General features: G+C 36.2%; 1 protein-coding gene across 1 annotated transcript in view; it reads left to right on the forward strand.

Annotated features, from left to right (window-relative positions):
- Positions 1-6,161: 6,161 nt before the first annotated feature.
- The window catches only part of LOC106882574 (acetylcholinesterase), a 135,732-nt gene continuing 114,393 nt past the window's right edge, over positions 6,162-27,500 (forward strand). Inside the window, exon 1 of the mRNA XM_089357251.1 lies at positions 6,162-6,316. The gene's annotated coding sequence lies outside the window, so the exon portion shown is untranslated. The remainder of the gene's footprint in view (positions 6,317-27,500) is intronic.

Below are 27,500 nucleotides of genomic sequence, written 5' to 3' on the forward strand. Positions count from 1 at the left end.
CATTTCGCCTGGCGTGCTAATGTTTCTTATTTTTTTTTATTGCCCATCTAAACATAGATGGGACAAACAAGGACAGACAAAGGGATTAAGTCGATTACATCGGCCCTAATGCGTAACTGGTACTTAATTTGTCGACCCCGAAAGGATGAAAGGCAAAGTCGACCTCGGCGGAATCTGAACTCAGAACGTAACGGCAGACGAAATATCGCTAAGCATTTCACCCGGCGTGCTAACTTTTCTGCCAGCTCGCCGCCTTATATGCATATATATTAATGTTATAGTAATGAACTCAAACCAAATTGTAATATCGTGACATTCATTATTTAAAATGTATGTTTCAAGACTGGGTGATAAATAATAAGAAATGTATCTATTACGCATGATATTCCTTATTTAAAACATTTCAAAATATATATTACAAAGACCTGAATCGTACGTATCAAATGGTTTCAATAAATCACTGTAGGCAACGTCAGTAGTGTACACTTAGTGACGCTTAAATTTTACCTATATGGTATTACATTGCACTTAGCTGTTTATATTAAGTTTTAGTAAGGCATTAACAGTTTGCTAAATCATAAATTTTATGGCAAATATATAAATGCTATTAGACGGAATTGATCGGCCATTAGTCATCTGAGCAGTCACTACTGATGATGCCTACGGAGTAGGCGAAACTGGTGATTCTAGAAACGTTCATGGGGAGGTTACCTTCCCTGTCGGTATATCTATCGTATTTTAACGTGTATAAGGAACGCTCTTGTATAAGGAACACCCTAATTTTTGGGGCTTAATAATTGGAAAAAGATGTTTTGTAAGGGATTATAATACTATCCATGTATAAGAAAGGTCCATTTTTTTTACCTATCTTTTGACAAAAATGGGTTCTTTATACACGTTAAAATACGGTATATCTTGCGCTCTTCTTACTGTACTAAAAGTTTTTCAACTCCTATTTCTAGCAATGTTGGTGAACCGGCACCCTTAGTCACATTAAGTGACGATTATTCTCCTTGTCTCCGTATTCTTTCTGTTGAAGAGCGTAGCTCGAAACGTCAAAGACTTTCCGTATTCCCGAGCGTCATACTAATATATACTTTTGTTATTTACACCACCTGTCCTCGTCTGTTGTTATTTTTTGTATATTCTCCCATATATATATATATATATATATATATATATAATCAAAATAAGCAAAGATATCCAGAGGTACTGCATTGCCTCTGGATATCCATGTTGCTTATTTTGATTCTAATCACCTTATTTTGAAATTGCATGGATAATACCGTACTAAATTCTCGTGCCTCAATTTAAGTACCATATTCATTTGAATCTCTCTCTGCCCCTCTCTCCCTCTCCCCCTCTCTCCCTCTCCCCCTCTCTCTCTCTCCCCCTCTCTCTCTCTCCCCCTCTATATCTCCCCCCTCTCTCTCTCTTTATAATATATATATATGTATATATATATATATATATATATATATATATATATATATATATATATATATACACACATATATATATATATATACATATACATACATACGTACGTACGTACATATATATGACGAGCTTCTTCCAGTTACAGTCTACCAAATCTACTTGCAAGGCTTTGGTCGGCCCTATCTATCTATCTATCTATCTATCTATCTATCTATCTATCTATCTATCTATCTATCTATCTCTCTTTCTCTCTGCTTGTCTGAAAATGTAAATACTTTCCCAAATAAACTTGCACTTCAGTTTTTGACGCTTTGATAATGTTATAGGGTAATACACAAGTGCTCAGCTACGAGTGCATTGCATTTGTAGTAGAAACAGCGAGAAGCTAACGAATTTCATGACATTATTTTTTGTCCTTTATTCAATTAAAGGCCTTCCATCCTGCCCGTATTCTTTCTGAGATTTCAATATCCATATTTCGGTGCATATTCACGGCATGTTTTAAGTAGACGTGCTCCTTTACCTCCTCGATTTCATAGCTTCCCAAATCGGCAAGCTGGCAGAATCATTAGCACGTCGGGCGAAATGCTTAGCAGTATTTTACCCGTCGCTGCGTTCTGAGTTCAAATTCCGCCGAGGTCGACTTTGATTTTCATTCTTTCGGGGTCGATAAATAAACTACCAGTCAAGTAAGGGGTCATTGGGATCAATTGTTCCCCTCATCACAAAAATCCAGGCCTTGTACCTATAGTAGAATAGATTACATTGCTTCTTACCTCTATTCGGCCTTGGGCTGCGTCTTCCAGCCGCACATATTTTGTTTTCATGCCTTTCATTTTAAGAACTAAGTTAAGCTCAGAATGTACAGCTCTGTCAGCATGGCCTGCAGCTGAGCTGTGGTTTCAGCAATGAATGCAACGTCATCTGCGAATCAAAACTGTTAGATGCTTGTGTAAAAGTGACTCTTTGATGGAACACAATCCGATTTGGGTTCAATTCGTGATTGAAGTCATCACACTTTAATTGAACCTCTGAAGTTGTTGAAAAATAAATAAGTATTATAAAAGTCCGCTTGACAGCTTTGTTAATTTAGAGTTCTGGGAAATAAAAGTTATCTTGTAACAAGATACATCCCGAATTCAAATTCCCAAACCAGTTTTCTTAATGGTTTATTCGGCGAAGGAAAGAAAGTACACTTCCAAGGATTCCAGACTGTTGGGTAGAAAGAAAACAATAGTTTTCCTTACCCGTACACCCGAAAACACGTCCAAGAATGCTAGCAATACAAATGAACTCGTCTAAGGGCACGAAAGAACCTGCTGAGGGTGATGAACCGGACAAAAGATTAGGTCTATCACATAAGAACAGGAACAGCATGTTTCCATGTAGACATAGTCTCCTTAATCAAATTTTACACGACTTTGGTCGACTTGAGGCTATGATACAAAGTAGTAGACACTTAAACAAGATGCTATGTAGAGAGATCGAACCCCTAAAATTCGCGCTGTCGAGAAATAATGTTAGTATGTCACTTGGGAGAAGAACAACGTCGTACAAACTCAGTTCCCCATAAATCTAAGGTTTTCATTGCAAAGTAAACATAGTTTTCATTCCTAAATCAACATAGTAAATATATAAACAGTTGAGAATAGAATCCATTAATGTAATTCTCAGTTTAGCATTATTCCACAAAACGGGGCACAGTTGAGCGGATTAATTCCAGTACACTCGTGCTATTTAATAGACTTCGAAAGGCTCTAAACCTAAACCGATGAGGTATGGAATTAAATGCTGGAATATTTAGTATATACCTGACTACTGTTACCTAATCTGTCATTGTGATAAAGTCATCAAAAAGCAAGATTTGGCAAAATTTTGATTGCGAAAGCTTGAAGCAGTAAATTAGTTCTCCATGTGTTCGGTCCTATATACTCTACTTTTAACCAATCGTCTTCTTTATGGAACAAGATATATGAGTTTTAAAAATTTTTCTTTTAGGTATATAGAACAAGGAATGGTTTATGCTTATATTTAAAAGCAAGTATATGTTCAACTATGGAAAGTACAGAAATTTCAGCCCACTTTTTAAAAAATTTCTAGGCCATGAAACTATTAGGAAATGTCAACCCACTTTTGAGGCACTTCATAATAAATAAAAAAAAATACTTCCATGTATTTTTATCTAAAGAAATGAAATGTAAACCTGCAAGGTTTAAATTTACTAAACAAATTTTCAACTTTATCACATATTTCATGCAAAAATATTTATCCACAGGAAACAAAAAATCGGAATGTCAACGGCAGTATCTTGTTTCTTCCTTTTTTATTTAGTCACCCATAAGTTTTATTTCATATCTTCATTTGTAATCTTCCGGTTCGATGGTCGCTTTTCTTTCCGTCATTGTTTTTAACCTACATTTATTTTGCACTTGTCAACTACCAATTATAAGAGGATGGAGAGCGCTAAACTAGCACAATCTTTGAGAGCATCGAAGAACATTCCTTGCGTCATTTGTTCCATTTATTCTTTCCTTTGTTTTTACATTCTGAGTTTAAATCCCGTTAAGCTAAAGTTTGATTTTCATCCTTCCAAAGAGAATAAAATTAAGCGCCAGTCAAGTGCTGAAGTCGATTTAATCTACTGTTCTTCCTTGCTTCGGAAAATGAGCAGTCTTTTACGTATATAAGTTACTGATAGTTAAAAGATTATGCCGAATAAGAAAAAAAAAGAACAAGAGTTAAACAAATAAACATAAGAAAGAAACTGTTTTCTTGTTCTTAAGTATGTAACTTTAAACGGCGTCCGTATTCATGATGTCAATAGTACTTTTACACGTTACCATACCACAACCAGCAACTTTTGTGAATTGCCATTTTATGTTGTACCGACGATCGACTGCATTAAGTTATTGTAGGAAAAGTTTACAAGCAGGCCCATGATCAAAAGGATTCCAGCCATAAGCATCTGGCCTTCTATCAGAAATACTATAGCTAAAGCAACATCATCCAGTTTTAAGAGAAAAATCTAGCTGCTATTTCTAGCAGATTGAGATACTTCTGTATGTCCTTGTCACTTAATAATCCAGTGTGGCGAAATTTGATCCGATTTCCAACAGATGGTAAATGGTTCGGAAAGACGACTAAATGCAACAACCGTGATTGTAGATGATAGTAAATAGAAATCCAGACACAGTGGCACAAAAATTGACAAAAATTAGAGCTAAGGGAATGAAGGAGAGAGAGGGAGAGGGAGAAGGAGTAGGAGAGGGGGATAGATAGTGTGTGTGAGAAATAAAGAGGGAAGGAGAGTGAGCAAAGCAGAGAAACAGAAAGACAAGTCTTAGGAAAGGTAGAAGGATCGGATGAGAAACACCGAGATGATAGACTTACCTTTTGTCTTTTCTTTTCTACTCCCTTTTTCGCGGCACTTTCAATACTTATCCTGTTCGTATATCAGGTTTACGGTGGCTTTCTGTATCTTTATTATTCATATTTTAATATATTAATATTGGTAAGGCGGCGAGCTGGTAGAAACGTTAGCACGCCGGGCGAAATGCATAGCGGTATTTCGTCTGCCGTTACGTTCTGAGTTCAAATTCCGCCGAAGTCGACTTTGCCTTTCATCCTTTCGGGGTCGATAAATTAAGTACCAGTTACGCACTGGGTCGATGTAATTGACTTAATCCCTTTGTCTGTCCTTGTTTGTTCCCCCTATGTTTAGCCCCCTGTGGGAAATAAAGAAATAAGAAACGCTAGCACGACTTTGCCGTTCATCCTTTCAGGGTCGATAAATTAAGTATCAATTGCGTACTGGGTCGATCTAATCGACTAACTCCTTCCCCCAAAATTTCGGTCCTTATTCCTAGAGTAGAAAAGAATATATTAGTATTGGTATGTAGTTGACTGTATTTGTTCTTATGCCTCTGTGGTAAGAAGCTTGCTTCCCAACCACATGGTTTGGGGTTTAGTCCCACAGCGTGGTACCTGGGGCAAGTGTCTTCTACTATAGTCTCGAGCCCACCAAACCCTTGTGAATGGATTTGGTAGACGGAAACTGAAAGAAACCCGTCATATATATATATATATATATATACATATATGTATATATATATATGTGTGTGTGTGTGTGTGAGTGTGTGTGTGTATTTGTGTATGTGTCTGTATTTGTTCCCCGACCACCGCTTGACAGCCAATGGTGGTGTGTTTACGTCACCGTAACTTAGCGGTTCGGCAAAAGAAACCGATAAAATAAATACTAAGCTTATAACGAATAAGTCATGGGGTCGATTTGGGATCTAGTCCTTTTTATTCGCAAAATGAGCCCTTTTGATTTTGCTCAGATTGCTTTCAATTTTGGTGTATCGATGCAGCTCTGAATTTTGATTACGATCAACTAATTACTTTATCTCGTAAATTAAAGAATCTGATGTTATTTGGAATTAAATTTGGGAAATTTAGGTAAGTTTAGCCAATTAACAGACAGCGTGGCATTAGCAGCTTGTTACCATAACAACCGCACGCTGTGTTGTGGTTCACTGTTTTCCGTGCAGCTGTTGTCTATTTTGATTTTTCACACACGAGATTCTTTTCCCCCGCGTGTTTTGTTCTAATTTTTCTGTATGTTACATATTTATGTGTGTTAGTATTTTTTTTCTGCCTTTTCTGTGTGTTAGTATTTTTATATATTTTTCATTTCATAATTTTTTGGGACTCATTGACTCAGATAGCTGAGTTCATGATTTCACTAGGTTAATTCTGTTCATAAAAATTTAGACTAGGAGTATTTCTTATACCTTTAGCTTCACAGTTCAACCGCTTAACTGAAATTTAGCCCACGTAACAGGGACTGAGAGAGGTATCGTGGAACAGAGAAACTGTGAGTAATACAGATAATTTCACATTATTTTTAAATTCTGCATGCAAAAACGTATAAGATACAGGTATTCATTATTTTGAGACAAATTCTTTGTTGACCAGTGTTATTCTTATCATAGTTTACAAATCCAAGGATGAAAACGTTACTCAACTTTGGAGTTTTGGAGACAGACGCCCCCTTCACACACACATGAATGCATAAATGTAGATACAAACTTATATATGAATACATACATCCACATGCACTTATATATTAATGATGTACACAAATATATGACAGGTATGCATAATACTAAAATATGCATAACAAATGCAGACAAATATATTAGTATAACAAATTAAAAAAATAATAAAAACTTACAATCAATGAAGAAACAAAAGAAACAGTAAGATTATACATGTTGATTTTATTAGGTATTTCTGTTTATTTAGAAAACTACAATGAGCAGGTCATGCCACAGACGCTAAACTACAAATTTCACAGGGTTCAATCTTAAAGTTGACGCCGCTTCGCTAACCGCAAAAAAATTGTCTCACTATTGGCTAAAAATACAGCTTTTCCGATTTTTAAACCTCTGTAACTCTTTCCTCTAATTTCTTTCTCCATAACATCATACCTTCATAGCAATGTGACTGGAAGACTACATTATTATACCCGTTTTTCAGATTTTTTACTTCGTTTTAAAAAATGCATATTTTGCGAATGAAAAAAACTAGATCCTTGATTTGTTCAACTAAAGACGGTGCTCTAGCATGACCGCAGTCAAATGACTGAAACAAGTAAAAGAATAAAAGAATAAAACGTACAAACAAAATGAGCCAACCTATCCATTAACATATTAGTAATTAAAATGATATTATAATGCAAGTAACAATAGTATAAATGAATAAATAAGTGAATAAATATATAACAAATAATAATAGTGTTGATATACCAATATTAAAATGTGAATAATAAAAACACAGAGAGACATCGTAAGGACCTGATACACGAATAGGATAAAATTGGTAGTAACACGATTGAAAACCTTGACCATACTGGAAAAAACAACGATTAATGTGTTTATTAAATAAACCAAAAAGCGTAGAATAGTAACATGACCTAGATTTCAGCTACAAATTCCTGTAACCTAGCGGTTCAGCGAAAGTTATTTCAGTTATTAAAACTGAAATTGTTATCTCACATTACAATAGAGATGTTATTGTTTCACTTTTGACACGTAATACTAAAATAGTGTAAGAGATGAGAGAGTGCTCCGGGCTCACATTAGGCAAGACATTGAAAAGTTGTTTGGCCCATGACACTGCATGGACCCTAAGTAAGGCATGTGTAAAATTTGAATGAAATCGGTCAGGTAGTTCTCGAGTTTTAGTGATGCACAGAGGCTGATAGACAGACAGGCACACATTTTCAGTTTTATATATATATATATATATATATATATATATATATATATATATATATATATATATATGCATGTATGTATGTATATATGTATGCTTGTATGGTTAAAGTGCCTTGTGTTTCTAAATTACTAACTATAATAAAAAATTATTTAGCGAACAGAATATCACCAACTGTTGGAGAAATAATTTTCATATAGTATTTTGTGAGTAAGCATTTTCCTTCCACTTTTCCAGCACACATGCTCATGGCTAATGCGTATAGTGGAAGTCAGCCCAAAACATGTGTTTGAACAGTTAATAAAACGAAAGTGCTTACTCACAAAATACACACTACACGAAATCTTATTCCCCAAAGGCTGGTGACGTCCTGTTCTCTAAATAATATCTCTAAATAGTTAATCTTTGAAAGTCTTTCTTTAAATATTTTGATTGCATCAAGTATTTTGCACAAAATCTTTTAAATACACCCCCACACAAACGCATATGCACACATACACGCATTCACACACCTTCTCACACCCACACATATACACGCATACACCCACATGCATACATACACATACACACATACACCCATCTACACACACACATACACACTGACATAGACAGACAGACAAGCACACACACACGCACACAATCACAATCATTAGGGGAAGTCAAAAATTATCCGCACTTTCGCCAAAACTTTCTTTAGGTTGCCGCACTGCCTTTAACGCATGCGTGCTAAAACGTGGTACTTTTGAGTGAACGTAGTCAAGGATTGACCTTGATCGCCCCAGTTATCTTTCTTGTGTTAAAAAATAAAGATGGATGTTCAGCTGGCAGTGGATACCAAAGAAGAACAGATCAGTGTTCCGATTTCTCTGGTCTGGGACTGAAATTCTTTGCAGGCTTTCAGAACCATATGAAGACAGCGCTCTGCTGCGTAGAACTGAGTATGGGTGGTTCGAGGAGTTTAAAAATGGCCGCACAAGCGAGGGAGCAGGATGCTTATCAACCGCCATGAATGATGTGGAGTTTCAGCATGCTCAAGAGATAGTTTTGCCAAACTGATGAGTGATCATCCATGAGGTGGCACGTTTTCTGAAAATTAGTCATAGCTCTGCATACAAAATCATCCATAACAAGTTTCGCTTCCGTAAAGTCTGTGCTAGATTGTTGCCGAGAGAGCTTACCGAAGCGCATAAGCACAATTGTATGGAAATCTTTCAACACTTAATCGACCGCCACAACGATGAAAACGAAGCCTCTTTTTGGAGAAAGTAATCAAAAGAGATGAGACCTGGATCGATCACATTTAACCAGAAAGCAAAAGGCAGAATACGGGATGGAAACACCCAGAATCGCCAGCGATAAAGAAATTCAAGAGTCAATCTTCCGCAGAAAATGTAATGCTGAATGTTCAGGAGGATGCAAAGGGGCTTATACTGAAACACCAACTGGAAAAGGAGTCTACAATCACCAATGAAATGCTAGCTAACAAGCTAAAACTAGTAATTCGCACCAAACGGCAAGGTCTATTGTCAAATCAATTGTAATTGTTGCACGATAATGCACGCCCACATAGAGCTGTTCACACTAATGAAATCATTGAAAAATTAGGTTTCAAGTTGCTGGAACACCCCGCATGCAGTCCAAATCTCGCCCCTTCTGACAATCACCTCTTTGGATCATCCAATTATTATTTACGAGGTCGTCGATTTATATGACTCCGCGATAGGGGAAAATCCGCGAAGTAGAAACAGTACTGTATAGTTTTTTTTATTATTATTTTTATAATTCGTATATATTTATTTTTTTAAATATTTATATGTTTATAAACTCTCCCCACACTCTTAGGCGATTCTTTGTTTACTCATCAACGGTACACTACGAAATTTTCTTTTAATATATTTTAATTAATGTCATATACAGTGCAGTATTTTTATTTATTAATTTATTCATTTTTAGGCGTGAAAATGCTTATTTTACCACAGAAATAGTTAAAATCTAAAAAATACAAATACCTATCAACCGCAGAAACGATATGCTGAGGAATATATTAGCCAGAAAAATCCGCGATGTACTGAGGGCGCGATAAGTGAACCGCGATATAGCGAGTGATTTCTGTAATTCAGCAGATCTTAACATTTTCTTCCTTTCTTGTAGCGAAAGATACCATTCAAAACACTTCAAACAAATACAGAGAGAGAGAGGGGGGGGGGGAAGACGAAATTAACTAAGGGTGCAGTGATGTTACAAACTTCGATCTCTTTTTGATATTTCCTTTCGTACTTCTTTGTATTCGTGCTTAAATCACTTTGCCATTCCCGCTCTCTTTCCTTTACATGTTTACTTTATCTACCACTGTTACTCAACCTCTTATTTCTTAGAATCCTATGTCTTACTCTCTCCTCTTTCTTTCTCTCTCTCTCTCTCTCTCATCCTATTTCTGTCGACAAATACCGCACTCTTGATGTAGAATAGGAATATCCACTTTAGCATCTGACCGGAATATTGGTAACTTGAGACTCATTAAGCAAAGTAGACCAGAAATTAACAGCAGGACTGAATTGGGTGGTGTAAATGGTCTCTTTTTTTTTTAACCACCACATCAAATTAAATTTTCTAATCTTTCTACTTATATCTCGTACACATTTATCACATCACTACACCTTACAACACCTAACAACTTAGTAAAAGCTATCCCTTATAAACATAACTAGCAATGCATCCCGACGTTGCCAGGCTATTATGACCTACAGGCACGTTGTATTATTTGTTCCTTTCTTATGGGCAGAATCAGCACAGCTGATATATAATGAAATGGATTACTGGCGTAATAGAAGTTATTGCTTGTTTAAAAGTCAAGTGGGGAGGGTACAATTTGCATGGGTTTGTATGAAAGTGCTTTCTGTTCTTAAGAAGGATGAAGGATCGCAAACTAATTGCTTGTTTCATCATATAAAAGGGGGTTCATACGATTTTACCCAGAAATCACATTTTCAAAATTGATGTGCATGCATACGTACAGTATACAGTAATCCTTCGGCTGCCACGGGTGCTACGTTCCCAAACCCCCCGCAATAGGGGAAAATCCGCGAAGTAGCAACAGTACTGTACTGTATAGTTTTTTAATTACTTATATAATTTGTATATATGTATTTAAAAATTTTTTATATGTTTAAGCTTTTGAAAACTTCCGTCCGCACCGCATTTTTTTTTCATCCATGTAGAAAAATACAAATTTGGGAAATATATTTACGAATCTGGGAATTATATTATGTAATAGCCCAACCCACGTAGTCGCTCCAGAACTGGTTTTTATTGATATTCAACTCGCCTATAATTGAACTAGATGTTAGTTCAACATGTATACAAAGTTTGTTGAAGATTAGTTCGCTGGTTTGGGCAGCAAGATGGTAACAGACAGACGGACAGATAGATAGACAGAAATTGCCATTTATATATAAAGATTATTCTCTTCCTCTTAACTTACAAACGAACCATACCTCTAAGGTCAGTCACTGTTTTTCACATCCGCACTATCCAGTAATCCTTTGCACATCCGTATTAACTCCCCTAACCAGGAGAGTTAATACTGCTGCTTATGATGACACACCATACCTTCTGCTACTGATATTATTTATCTTTATCAACCACCACTCCAAATATAGTAATCCACAAAAGTTTCCGTCACAGCACACGAGAATGTTCTTCCGAATATAACACTTGTTCTCTGCACATTTGGATTATTTACTATCTTATGTTTAAGGAGACGTTATCCCGCAATATGAAAAACGTTACACAACGTGTGGTACAATATCTTGTCTTTGTGTCATTTATTTGCGTCACAATACATATTTTGTCTAACTTTTCACCATCATTGCTTAAAGGCCTTCTTTAGAATATTTATATTATTCATACACAGTAATACTTCAAGCAAATTACAGTTGTCTTTTATTTCTTCCATGCTTTCAATATCTCTTCATTTATCACACTGTTTCCACCTCTCTTTTTCTATATCTTTCTCGATTCACTCTTATCAGCATCAAATCCACTACCGGCATCATCGCCACCACAATCAACAGTTAATTTCTTAGTTTATTTGAGTTACTTCCCTTATCAATACCTAAAATGTACGTGAGCAATGGAATAAAATAAATAAGATAACTATGGAAAGTTGTGAGGTTTTAGAGGGGATTCAGAGAACAACCGGTCTGCAGATAATGAGCTGCTTAGGAGTAAGTTTATGGGCAGTATTTCACTCGTTGCAGTATTTCGACTTCAACGAATGGTTACATCCTACAGAACATCGCTTAAAAGTTGCAGCTGTTTATGGCTTGTTAACATATGTACTCATGATATTCTGGGGCAAAAATTAATGCACACTCCTGCATTTCATGGAGTACATTGTTTAACGTCTCCTTAAGTTTCACAAAATGTTATTGTGCGAAACATAATTGTTTTCTCTGCATAATAATAACAGTTTCTCGCCTTAACGAAAGTTCTGATATTGGTACAAGGAAATATAATTTGATTCAGACGACAATGATTGGCCTCAGTACTTGATTGGCAATAAATTTAACGATATATGTGTGTTTGTGTTTGTGTGTGTCTGTGTGTGTGCTTCAGGGCTCTACCTTGAAGACTTTAGTCAATGAACCTGCTCCAGTACTTATTTTAAGTGGGGGTACTTATGTTATCAGAGTATTTTTGCCCAATCGTCAAGTTACGAGGGTGTAAACAATCCAAATCAGATAAACATAATCACAAAGATGCATACACACACACATACACACAAATCACTCTCTCTCCATATCCATCCATCCATCCATCCATCCATCCATCTATCTATCTATCTATCTATCTATCTATCTATCTATCTATCTATCTATCTATCTGTCTGTCTGTCTGTCTGTCTGTCAGGCTTTCGCGCAATTTCCGTCTACCAGATTCACTCGCAAGTAATCGGTCGGCCCGGGGCTGTCTTTCAGTGGGACTGAACCATAAACGATATGGATGCGACACTTCTTGACCGCACAGTCATGCCTTTAACACAATATTATTTAGAATAACAACTTTGACAATCTCTCCATTTTCATGCAGCTATAACATATCTAGGACTACACTATCATGAGATGTTACATCATTCCGGGAAGTTTTAGAATTAAAACCACTGGATACATTGAAGAACTGGAGACAGTTGTTAAGCCTTGTATTGATGAAGTATGCAATGGAATGCCATACGTATTTCGACAACACTTAGCATCATCTGACAAAACCTATATAACGTCAACTTGTGACCTCCAAACACACTATCGACTACTGCGTTTGGAGTGTTATCGTACGGGAGACTAATTGACTTTCTCACACTACGCTAGCTTAGCTTCATTGAAGGCTGCCATTGTTTAAGTGATATCCGAGAGGAATAAAAACCGTTTCGTACATGCATGTCAACAATTCCGTTCACACATTGAAGCTGTCATCGAATCTGTGGGTGCATTCATAGAATAATTATATTTCCGTTTTCGAAAATATGAGCACAATTTAAAAAAAAATTATAATAATTTTAGCTTTTGCAAGATTAGAGTTCTTTTATTAAATTACCAAATATGTCCTCAAATAGTTCTCACACACTGTAATATCAAGTTTTAGCTATTTCAGTTATAAGAAAAACGTGCCAGACTAGAAAAAAACTTATAACCAACAAGAAGGAGTATGGGTGAAAAGTTGATAAAATATATTCATGCTTAAAGATTTAGCAAAATTAATGAAATTCAGTTTACATCAATTTTTAGTATAATTACTAAAATAAATTATCATCTAATTAAAATATGTTGAAAGGTTTCTCGTCCTACTGATAAACTACTTTAAAATATTTTATTACATGTCAAGAGTAGGAAAAAAGCAATCTATCTATCTATCTATCTATCTACCAATCTATCTGTCTGTCTGTCTGTCTGTCTGTCTGTCTATCAAGCTAGTTACATACATATATGTATATATGTATATATATGTATATACACACACACACACACACATATATATATATATATATATATTATTTATATAGATAGGGTGATAAATTGAATATTAATTCAATTTAAAACCAAGTGGCCTAGCATATAAAAGATCTGAAACTTCAGAAAAAATTGTACTACACGTGTATAAGGGATGACCACTAGGTCAACATCCAATATGCTAGAAAGAGGTCATCAATGACCCAACCTCAAAGAAAAATAATGTTCTCCAGAAAAAATTTCGCAAAAACACCAGAACAGGACAAAATGAGAAATATACAGAATAAAGAATTATCTATGGACTGGAGTTTCGAATATTAACGTTTTACTTACGTAACAACATCCGTGTTGTCATCAGCATAGACGTTCTAGAATCAATATAATTTACAGAACTATACATGAATTGTCTTCATGGAATAAGACTTGCATATAGTACTACCGATTATATTGGGGCGATTTTTCAAAATGCCTCAGCTCCGGCGCGCAAAATTCCGGAAACAATCAACAGAGAATAATTCACTGCAGTATATGTTATATATATATATATATATATATATATATATATATATATATATATATACACATATCGAATAACACTATTTACAAGACTCTATGCTTGGAATGAGCAATTATAAACACCATTGGAACTCACACAAAAGGTACAGAAAACTTATATATACACCATTCTGCTTAAATAATGGAACTGCAGATACAATATCCTTTTGTATCTCACGTCTGTTTTCATTCCTCCACTTCACTCTGTATTTCATATTTTCTCTATAATAACTATTATTTAAACATTTTCTCCCTGATGAAGGGATATATAAAATATCATGGAAACACCTGTAAGACCTCTTTATAAATGTTCTGAAAACTTTTACAGCCTTGGATTTTTTATCTCATTCTGTTAATTTTACACACACACACACACACACACACACACACACACACACACACACACACACACACACACACACACACACACACACACACACACATATATATATATATATATATATATACACATATACATATTTATATACATACATATATATATATATAGGTATATATATATATATATATATATATATATATATATATATATGTATGTGTGTGTGTGTGTGTGTGTGTGTGTGTGTGTGTGTGTGTGTCTGTGTATGTATGTATATAAAGAAAACAGAAGAAGGAAAAGAGAAAACCGACTCTGTGGAGATAGATAGAGGGAGAGAAAGAGAAGTTCAGGACGTAATACAGACTATATTTTATCAAATTTCATATGTCTAATTTTTGTTAGTTTATTTTTTTTTTATATCTAAAACTTTTTTCGGTGCCAGGAAATACTTGTAATTCCTTGTAAACTTTTCGTTCGACCCCCACCCGCCTTCGAGAAATAAACTTGATTAAGACAAATTAAAATGTACACAGTTGAAGGTGAAAGTGTCATATTGTCTTTATCTGTTTATTTGAATTATTGTCTCCAGATCTGCTCAAATGGATTTCTCTTGTAGCTACTCTTGGGGTTGGTCATATTGCCAGTTTAGCCAATAAAAACACACGCACTGTATATTTGGTGTTAATTTGCTTCAGCTTTATATTACATTATATTACATTAATCCTATTTCGGCCAGAGTTCTTTCGTCACACTTCTGTGACCTCATCAGTGGTCCTTTGCTTTCTTCTTTCTTATGTGTGCCTCACCTTGCTAATTATCAGCCATTTTGTCTATATATATATATATATATATATATATATATATATATATATATATATATATGGTAATGTTTATATGCCAACAGAATGTGGCAGCCCTATAAAGGACGATATTACTGTTGTTTTATCCCCAGGAAAACATCTTTTCCAGCTGGCTACCGACACAGTTTGTGTCTGTACAGCATTGGCAAGGGAAGTCATTGCTCCCATCTCTCGCCTTACGTCATACTCACAGACCTAGGCTTCTGGATGTTATCCGTCCTCAGTGTGAGACAACTACAAGCTAGTGACGAAAGCTCTCTCCACTTGCAAATATATATTTTGTAAGTGATCTCGTATAGAGAAAAACAACTTGTTCTAAATTTCTGAACGAGAGATATACAGTAACAGTGCTGGATAGTAAATTCCAATTTTGATTTTTTTTTTCAAGTTCCTTGAAAATTATTATTGTGTGATTTAATATTGAATGATTTAAGTATGCTGCAATCACAAATCTAATATTAATCCACTGCAACATTTTAATTCATGCGTGATAGCATTATTGTAACGTCTCCCAATAGCTCTTGAAGATAAACGTTGCCCAAATACCTGTAGCATTGCTTGTACATTAGCCTAATATCAGCAAAACTGTGGTGATTCCGGTATCTTTTTATTTTTGTTGGGTGTTGTTGAAGAAATAAAACTGATTAACAAAAGTGGTTTAAAGTTACTTGTGTCATTTGGGCATAACTACCGAAGCTGCTTCCCATTTGTTTCCTCATAATCAGGAATATGAATATTCTATGAAATTTTGTATAAATACGTTCCAAATGGCATAGATTAGATTGTAGCAGAATTTGTTCTGGCTACCTTTTTTAGAGATGAGAGAGGAGTTTCAGATAATTCACACTACTCTATTTGTTTTTTCATAGCTTTCAGAAAAATTGTTAACTTGTAGAGAAATTTCCTACACATTACTTTCAGTTGATATAGATTACGATTCTGTCGGGGGGAAAATGTGTGAAAAATAAAATGGGTGAACGATATTTCATGCATCTCGACTTTGTTTTCTCATACGTTTTGATGATTCAATCACAATTATGTTGAAAGAACTTTTGAGGACAATTCCACTCTTTCCCGAAAATTTTCTGAAAGAAATCTTTGTGAAAAAGACTGTACAATACTTACACTAATTATTGAATAGAAATATCTACAAACTCCGATGTAACTTTCATTTACACTGTCTGAAATGTAGTTGTAGAAAATTTCACTAATAAATATCTGTTTTTCAGAAAGTTGTGAGTAAACAATAGAGGTCTGGCATATTTCTATAGTTATGCCCTAAATTTACTGCCCGAGTAGTTCTAATTCCTAAGGTATTTTTCGATATTATTATTATTATTATTCAGGTCACTGCCTGGAATCGAACTCGGAATCTTAGGGTTAGTAGCTCGCGCTCTTAACCACTGCGTCATATGCCCGTCAAATGTAAATTATGTAAATAATGTACATAATTCCTCATCTCTTAAATATAGAACTGTATTATCTAATAATCATATCACTTTTGGTAACATCATAACGTCCACCGTCGTTGTGCCGCAAGGTGCCCTATCCGGACCTCTGCTCTTTGCTTTAGTCATTGACCACGTTGCGAACACTAGTCACTCACCGTTCAACGTCGGGTACATGAAGAATACGACACCGTGCGGTTCAGCTGTCTAGAGAAGACGACCTTTCCGATGTTATTCTAACTTTGTTGATTCTTGGACTCGGGATAAACTTACCCAAGTCAGATGTTGCAAATGTAAATTCTGAGAAAGTTAAATTGTTCACACCGAATACAGCATTCGCTCTATCCTGACTGACGTGCATTGAACTCGAAGGACGATGCCTACTTTTTCAGCTCATTGATTTTTGGGAACCATCCAAGAGTACCTAGGAATCAAACGAAAGCTATTGGCGACGACACGCTCGACTGCTTCATATCCAATCCTTTTTTTTTTATCGAAGAACTACTTAACTATTCCTAAACTCCTTTTTTCGCTGCGCAGTGCACCACAGTCTCACCATTCAGGTCATCTCGATAAATTTGACGTCACCATTCATCAAAAGTCACTTACAAGGCCTTTCAATGACACTGGCTGTCATGAACTTAAAATTTCTGATTTTCAGTGGTTTCTGTCTCCGCCACTCTTTCTCCATTGCCTTCAGTCCACGAGATGCTCTGTAATATATCCGAGCGTAATGCGGACTCTTAGTACAAGATGGCATGAACTGACCGGGTCACGACGGCTTCACTGATCTTCTGGACAATAGCAAATGTAGTTTCATGAGCACAAGAATCCAGTCATTTTTTGCCAAGCACCGTCTCAATATTCTCCTGAGTACCTCGCAAACAGAGAGTGGCGTTGTATGTGAATGCACATTTTAGATTTTGGGTGTATCGCAGTTGCTTGCCTAGCGCTCTGTCTTCGAGATTCTGAGCTGTATGAATTCCCTGTTGAGTTACTGTAAAGTTGTTCGGACTGTATCTCTCTTATCATCGCAGCAAAGGTATTTCGATGCTACTCGTTTCTCGTTCAACTTGAGCATGTTGGCCTCGATTGCAACAACCGTAGGCGACCGAGCAGGATAACCCTTTTCGCTTTTAGACGCCATATGTTGTGAGTACAAATTGCTGATCTAATATACAGTGTATGTTGAATTACATTCTACAGTGCTAATTTTCACCTGGGGCATCAAAATCGGGAGCTGCTGCATACAACACAGAAGAGCAGAAGTTTATTAAACACCAGTCGTTATCAGACAGATTCCTTTTCGCACCAGTCACCGCTGGAAACCCCGGTTTCTTCGATTCCCATTTTGCCGCTCTCCTCCGTTACGTGAGAAGAAAAAAACCAGATGAGTTAGCGTGGCTGATGCAAAAACTGCTGGCTGTTCATCGTGACAACGATTTCGCAGTTTTGTAACCAGAGTTTTGTCCGCTCGAGGAAGATGAAATAATCTATTCGACAGAGGGTGCTGAGAATGATTCTTAATATTTTTGTGTCTACATATATTAGACAATCTCCTATCAAAACTATTTCATAAACTAAAGTAGCACTCAAAGAGTAGGCTCCTCTTTCAGATTCAGAAATAATTCGGCCCTGAACAGTTACTGATTATGCTTTTTCTGCAAACTTTGACTACGGATGTCTCACTGAATATGAATTAAAAAATATATTTAAAACAAACGCAGCCATGATTTTAATGATCAGTACAGTGTATCCATGAATATACGAGTCAGTGGGGGATCTTTGTACATTATATGTTGGGAAAACATCTGTTTATTTTCAATTCTCTGCCAAGCTTTTCTACGCCATATTAGATTCCGTGTTAATGTAAACGTTTTCTAAACAAAACACCTAAACTTAATCCTCTCCTCCTCTCCTCTCCCTCTTCCCCCCCTCATTTTCTCTAGCCTGCCTCTCTCGCTCTCTCGCTCTTTATCTGTCTGTCTGTCTGCTTGTCTATCAATATATCTATCTATCTATCTATCTATCTGTCTATATCTATCTATCTATCTATCTATCTATCTATCTATCTATCTATCTATCAATCTATCTATCTATCTATCTATCTATCTATTTTTTTTTCTTCCCGCGATCCCTTTTGATCGAAATTATCTCCTCCCCCAAGAAAAGCTCTACTTTGTAATTTGTCCATTTTCTGTATTTAGCCCTGTGTGGCTATAATAAAAAGATATCTATCTATCTATCTATCTATCTATCTATCTATCTATCTATCTATCTAATCTATCTATCTATCTAATCTATCTATCTATCTAATCTATCTATATGCCTAATCTATCTCACGGAAACTAACATTTTACGCCAAAGTATGTCAAAAGATATTGACCCAGTTTCATAATCGACAGTGAATGAATACCACCGAAAAACCATCTCATGCGTTGGAGTGAGTGCATGTACACATATGTTCATATATTCTCGAGTATGTAATCGCATAAATATGTACGTTTATTCGTCTGTCTGTCTGTCTGTCTGTCTGTCTGTCTGTATCTATCTATCTATCTATCTATCTATCTATCTATCTATCTATCTATCTATCTATTTATCTATTTGTCTGTCTGTCTGTCTGTATGTGTGTGTGTGTTTGTATGTGTGTGTGTGTATCTGTGTGTGCATGCGCGTGCCTGCGTGTCTCTGTGTATTTGTGTATGTGTGTATGTATATATATGTGTATGCGTGTCTGTATGTGAAAGTGAGAGAGAGAGAGAATGATAGAAAGTAAAACAATGCGAGTGAAGGAGATAGAGGGGTGGGGGAGAGAGAAGTGAATATCAAAGGATAGAAGAAGGCTAAAAAATGGGCTAGAATGAAAAGATATCGCGAAGAAACCAAAAAAAACCCAAATATTTGTGGTGGAAGCAGGGTGAGAAAATATGAACGGGTGGCATATAAAATGACAGCTAAAACTGTGTGTGTGTATAGGAGAGAGGGCGGAATTACAAGGAGAAAGATAACGAAAGAACAGAAAAGAAAGATGTATGTAAGAGTAGAAAAGGTGTCAAATGTTGTATAACAAGTGATAGAGAACGGAACAAATTACGACAATAACATGCTTTGAGAATAAAGAAGATTAAATCTCTGAAACATAAAGTCAACGTCTTTATCTTTCATATTTGTGTTGTAAGGACTGGAATCACTCAGGCAGTATGTTGCTTTCTTTGACTCTCTTTCGGCAACTCCAGTGTAGGTGGAGTTCTCCAGCTCAGCAAAGCAAATCACTCGGAAGAAGGCCACTCCAATGAAGAACCTATTGCTGATCACAGCAGCCATTTTTAGCTCGCTGACCTACTGTGGTCAGACTTCAAAACCTGAACAATGGGATAGGATTGCGCGGACTGACACTCAATTTAAAACTACACAACGTAGGCAGGAAGAAAAACTCTGCAGCGTCATGGATCGGTTCACATATCTATTCGAGGATGTGCCGCTCTTTTTCATCATCTTCGAACATGCAGAAACTACCATCATTTGTGTAGCAGGCTTTAACTAACCAGTAATTTAACATCACCACGTGGCTCTTGTGTGCGTTTATTGAATTCCACTTAGTTGCAAACACACGGATCGGGTTCTTAATTTGAATATGAATAAACGTTTTTATGAAATACAGTTTCTTCCTTCTTATTGCACCTTCTTTGTGTGTTTCTCTTTGTAAGAGATTGCAAGTGAAAGCGATATTATACAGATGCGAGAGGGGGCTACATTCGTGAGTTACGTTTCGGAGATGTTTCTGTGTTTGTTCGACGGTTCACTGTGACCACTATCTTCAAGTTAGGTTACTAGCTGGAAAGTGGAGGTGCGTGTCCTAGTGGTTAGGGTGTTGGACTCCTGATCGTAAGATTGTAGTTTCGATTCCTGGATCGGGCAACGCGCTGTGTTCTTGAGCAAAACACTTCATTTCATGTTGTTCCAGTCCACTCAGCTGGCAAAAATGAGTATTTCTGCGACGGACTGGCGTCCCGACCACGTGGGGTAATTATAGGCTATGAAAACCGTGAAGCCAGCCCTTGAGAGTAAGCATGACGGGAGAAGGTGATTTTTGCTAGGTGGAGTCGACAGCGCTTACGATAACAGATAACCTAGCATAACGTCCACGCTTTCACCATGGTTTCAGAAACCTCGTAAATGTTACAGGCATTGTACTTTCTACTTTGACTTAACTATGAATAAACTAAGAAAGTTCATCAAGTGCCAGAAGATTTCGTGCTTTTTCACACCATATAGTTCTGAAACTGGCGTCACAATATCCCACAGTAGCATTTTCACATTGATTGAAAAAAATACTTGGTAGAAGTGTTTATTAGTTCATTCAGTTAACGCGAATTGTTTAATGAAACAGGAACATTTCACACACACACACACACACACACACACAATCAAATGTTTGATCAATATATTCACGTAACGTGATCTAACTAATGGAGAATGTCTGTGTGTATATATATATATATATATATATATATATATATATATATATATATATATATATATATATACAGTACAGAAATGAGATTTCCAAAAGAAAAGGGTCCTAATCCCGAATATTGAAACACAAGGTAAACGTACAAATCGTGGACTTGTATTATTTCTTGTAATGCCTGATACTTATTTTATCGGTCTTATCTGCCGAACTGCTACATTACGGAGGCATAAACACATGAACACCGGTTGTCAAGCGGTAGTGGGAAACACATCTATCTATCTATCTATCTATCTATCTATCTATCTATCTATCTATCTATCTATCTAATGTAGATTTAATCAAAAGATTAAATGTGGTACTTAAAATGTTTGTGGCACCGGAATTTGGTAGGGTAAAAACCAAAAACAAAATCAAGAGATTTGGTGAATAAAATTTGAAGAAAAGCAACAAAAATACATTAGGTTATAGCAATACGTACGATTCGTACAAACTTTATTTATTTATGTAGTGAGAACACCACATAACATGTGCAATGAAAATGTACTCCTCAGCTGCATAATGGAAGTTCATTTTAGAAAGTCATTTTGTAGATGTGTGCAAATGCAAGAGTAGGAGGTGAAGAAAATACCATCTTGACTGGGCTGTTAATCAACAGTCGAGTGAATCAAACATGAATTTAATTTCTATATATTCTAATACTTTACATGTGCCACGTCCTCGCTTTGTTGTTTTTTCTTTTTGTCTTTTTTTCTCCGTTTTTTTATTTATTTATGAATTATATGTATATATGTATGTACGACAATATAGCGAGGGGAAGGGCCATGTAGAGAAGGAAGATGATCGGCTGAAAGTTGTATCTGTTGCGAAAGACATGCCTCGTCATATTCTACTTTGCATATGGATAAGAAGGAAAATCTCTTATCAGTGTGAATTCAATAAAACAATTAGCTAGTGACTGAGTGTATGGATTATCTCCTTTTTTGGGGAGAAGTCAAGTTTCTCGATGAACAGTTTAAGAAAGATATTTTGAATATAAGTGTTGATAGTGATGCAGAGCCGTTACGATGTAAGTGGTTGTCGGATACACACACACACACACACACACACACACACACACACACACACACACATGCACGACGGGCTTCCTTCAGTTTCCGTCTATCAAATGCACTCGCAAGGCTTTGGTCGACCCTAAGCGATAGTAGAAGACACTTGCTCAAGGCGTCACGTAGTGGGTTGAACCCGGAACTATAAGGTTGGGAAGCAAATTTCTTACCACACATCTACTACTGCGCCTATGTATTTATGTTTATATGTGTGTGTGTGTGCGTGTATGTGTATGTGTGTCTGTTTGTATGTGTATGTATGTCAGCAGGCTTTTATGTATATCTGTGTTTGAGTGTATATATAAAGAGAGAAAAACATTTAAAATAATATTGAGTTATATATCTTATAACAAAGGCATGGCTATGTTTGAGCTCGTTCGTTTTATTAAGGATTTTCATAATTACTTCTCACTTCCTTATGTTTATACAAGAACAATAGCATTTCTAAATATATTAATCCATTAACATTTCAGGGCCTTTTTGTAATAATGGTATATTAGTTTACTTTTTAGTAGGTCGCAAAGGGTCAGAGGAACACTACAATGATCAATAAAATCGCCAACACTAGATTTAAAGATTATACTACTTTTAAGTTTTGGCAGATTCCATATTTTTTTTCTTTTTTAAGTGTGGTTCGTTTCTGTGTTAATTTTTGGTTTGTATTTTGCTCCTATTATAACTTCCAAAATTAGTCTTCACACTTTTTGTCGAATTCTATACTCTTTTACTCTTTTACTCTTTTATTGTTTCAGTCATTTGACTGTGGCCATGCTGGAGCATGCCTTTAGTCGAGCAAATCGACCCAAGCCTAGTACTTATTCTATCGGCCTCTTTTGCCGAACCGCTAAATTACGGGGACGTAAACACAACAGCATCGGTTGTCAAGCGATGTTGGGGAGACAAACACAGACACGCATGCACACACACACACACACACACACACACACACACATATATATATATATATATATATATATTTATATGTATATACATATATACGACGGGCTTCTTTCAGTTTCCGTCTACCAAAACCACTCACAAGACTTTGGTGGGCCCGACGGCTATAGTTGAAGACACTTGTCCAAGGTGCCACGCAGTGGAACTGAACCCGGAACCATGTGGTTCGTAAGCAAGCTACTTACCACACAGCCGCTCCTACGCCTATATAAAATTTTTCGTAAATATTTTTGTGAATATTCTATGTACGGGTTCCTGGTCGGCTGTGCGTTCTCTCTTATAGTAGCTTTAGTGACACATTTATACATTTTGTAACTGGAGAGCATTTAGTTTTGTAGAATACGATATGTATTATTAATGTATTCTTAGTAGATACTGCTCCTATATTGTGCCCCTGCGGTTGAAGTATTTCTTGTATCTGGTTACAATGTTGTCGAATATGTTAATAAACCTCATAAAGCAGGTTGTAACATGTATCACACCTAAACACTAACTCATAGTTATAATATATATAAGCAGCCTCCAGAATATACTTTAAGCAAACAAGTTTATAAGCAAATTTCAATGGAAATATGAAATTGCACTCTTTATGTTACAAGCTCTTGTATGAGACACGCTAATATGATACTTTTTGGTTAACTTTTGTTGAAGGTACCTTTACAAAATGAAGCCATCGCCATTCATTATAATGCTAACGTTAGCTAGCAGGACTAAAATGGATTTTTATATAAAATTCCACAATTGTGAATATTACATTTTTTAGAGCTTTACTAATAGCAAAACACAAGCCACAAATCAACATGAACACGTGTAAAATAAATTATATCTACTAGAGATGAACAGTTGCATAATTTCTAAATTTGGTGAGCAACACAATTCACCATCTTTCATTCTAATGAAAATGAATGTCGTAATAAAGTGTTAATGGACTAAATGATTTAGGAGCATTATGGCACTAAACTGAATATCGAGGACTAATAGAAAATATAAAAATTTCTTAATAAAAAAATGATTCGAGCTCGATACCATCTTTGAAAGAAAACGAAAAGCAGCGCTTATGACAAATTCTAGAATCTGATGTGAAGAAGGGAAAATATTTTCTTCTGACTGGCGACTAGCCTGAACACTTGCATCAAAGTGGGTTCCGCTAAGGGCACACATAGGTCACGTGGTGGTGTTAAACTGGGAGACAGATTAAGTCCGCCGTCCATTCACAAACAATTGTCTCAACGATGGGATGTCACATAGTTTCCATTCTATGAAGTAAGTATTTCTCAGAAGCTTTTTAATACTCAAGGTCTTGACAGAAGATACTTTCCCACTGTGCCAGGCAATAGGATTGAAGACGGAACTATATTGTTGTGAAGTGAACATATTAACCACACAGCCAAACCAATATGTTGAAATCTCTTATTTAACACTGGTACAACGCCCAAGCTTCTACTTCTATGATCCAGTGTAGTGTCGTTTGAAACAATGAATGAAAGGTTTTCATAGAAGGATTGAATGAATTCCAGTCATTATATCTATTATGTTAGCTTGGTAATTACTAACCAAATGACTTAAAGACTTCCAGTTGTACGTATAATAACACGATAGGCCTATTCTATTGGTGATGTAGGACTATACTAAGAGCCCAGATGAAACTTTTTACAGACTTATAAATAACTCTTTAGTACGGAAGAAGTGGATTATTTTCAGAAAAGTGCTCTGTCTACAAATATGGTGACTATCAAGTATTACACCATCTCTAGCCTATTGGATATATGTTGTCAGAATACGATATGTCAAGATTGTATCATTCTTTAGGCAGTGAACTGGCAAAATCATTAGCTCGTCAGGCAAAATGCTTAGCAGCATTTTGTCAGTCTTTACGTTCTGAGTTCGAATTCCGCCGGGGTCCACTTGGCCTTTCATCCTTTCGGAGTCGATAAAATAAGTATAAATTGAGCACTGGGATCGATATAATCGATTTAACTTTCTGGACTATATTTTAGTCTTTTATGGTTAAATAGATATCATCACTCCATTTGCACAGTAACGATAATTCCTGAAGATATTTCGAAACCCATTATACAATGCGTCTTTCGTTTTATTGAGCTGGTTGAATGTGATATAACAAATATTAGACTTGTATTTTTAGGATGTCTAGTGACCATATAGAATATATTTGCTTTGTCATTTGTCGTAGTAGTTTCCTCGTTGGTTCCAGGATATCGGGTTTATTCGGAAGAAGTTAAAGGGTGATGTAATATAAACCGGTCAAATTGTGTATAAATGGACAGAAATCTTATTGTAAATGGATCTCAGCTGTAACAATGTCAGTTGTAGACAAATCCATCCCACGTAAACGGAGAACTTGAAGGCCTGCAATTAATTCTCAAACAACATGTCTAATCTGGGTAACATTCTTGAAATCTGCAAAACCTTCCACATTATTCCGTCTAAAGTGACGCGAATACACACACACATACATATAGACACAACACACGCACGCACACAAGCGTGCATGAAAACTTACATATGCACGTGCGTGCAAACACACACACACACACACACACACACATGCATCCGCGACATCACGCACACGGTCGTGTTCACACACAGGCACAAATATATTTAGAATACTTAATACCCGTTGGGTTATAAATATGTGCAGTGTCACATCCATATGTTTAATATATGTCTATGTAAAATAAACATATATTAGTCTCGCTATGAAAGTCCTCGTGCTTATAAATATAGGTTTAACAAACATATGTTTGTGATTCCGCATATGCACACAGACGTACACACGCGCGCGCACACACACACGCGCACACACGCACAAGTATTTATGTGTGCAAACGAATTAAAAGAACACACTATACAGGAAATAGATTATATATTTATTGGGAAACAGGCAGCTATTCCTTCTGTCGTTATTCAAAGTTCACACATTGTTCGTAGGGCGCATATGAGGTTGGTTTTCGTTAGAGAAGTCTTGGTCACGCGATAAGAATCAGTGTAGATTGTGTAGCTATTGTTTTCGTGCAACTGTGATGTAGGGGCAAGCAAACCTTCTCGAGATTATCCTCATCAACGATATTAGCTTGAAATTGGCTGGAACTTTCTAAAACAAATTTTTATGTATACAATATAGATAGACTGTTTCAGAATTCCGTACATCAGTGGTGTGCAGTGCAAAAACGACTACGCAAATTATACTATATTTGAATAGATAGGGAAAAGAAAGAAGATTGGGTTATAAAATCAGATACAAAACGAGTAACGAAAATTGTGAAAAACATTTACACGGATGTGGCCATGATATGAACTACTTAGAACGAGTGTCTGGAGAATGTTGATCACTGCTGCTCTTTCGACATTCACACTTACAGAATAGCTAAAGAGAGAACAACTAAAAACGGAATATACTCTGTGTGTGTTGTGTTGGCACTCCGTCGCTTACGACGTCAAGGGTTCCAGTAGATCCGATCAATGGAACAGCCTGTTCGTGAAATTAACGTGCAAGTGGCTGAGCACTCCACAGACACGTGTACCCTTAACGTAGTTCTCGGGGATATTCAGCGTGACACAGAGTATGACAAGGCTGGCCTTTTGAAATATAGGCACAACAGAAACAGGAAGAAAGAGTTCTAGAAAGTTGTGGTGAAAGAATACAGCAGGGTTCACCACCATCTCCTGCCGGAGCCTCGTGGAGCTTTAGGTGTTTTCGCTCAATAAACACTCACAACGCCTGGTCTGGGAATCAAAACCGCGATCCTATGACCGCGAGTCCGCTGCCCTAAACACTGGGCGATTGCACCTCCACAATATACTCTGTAATATTTGAATTTTAACCGACTACACAGTGGCTTAAACGTGAAAGAATTTATTTAATACATTAAAATTTATCATACACTATCTTCTTTACCCGTCTATCCGTTTCTTATTTCTGGACATACATTTTATCTCCTGAATTGAGCAAATGTGGTATAATCTACATTACCATTCAACTTTCATCAAAGATGAAGCATAAGATGCTGGAACAGTC

This window comes from Octopus bimaculoides, chromosome 9, assembly GCF_046866305.1.
Source record: "Octopus bimaculoides isolate indiv1 chromosome 9, ASM4686630v1, whole genome shotgun sequence".
NCBI classification, from domain to species: Eukaryota; Metazoa; Mollusca; class Cephalopoda; order Octopoda; family Octopodidae; genus Octopus; species Octopus bimaculoides.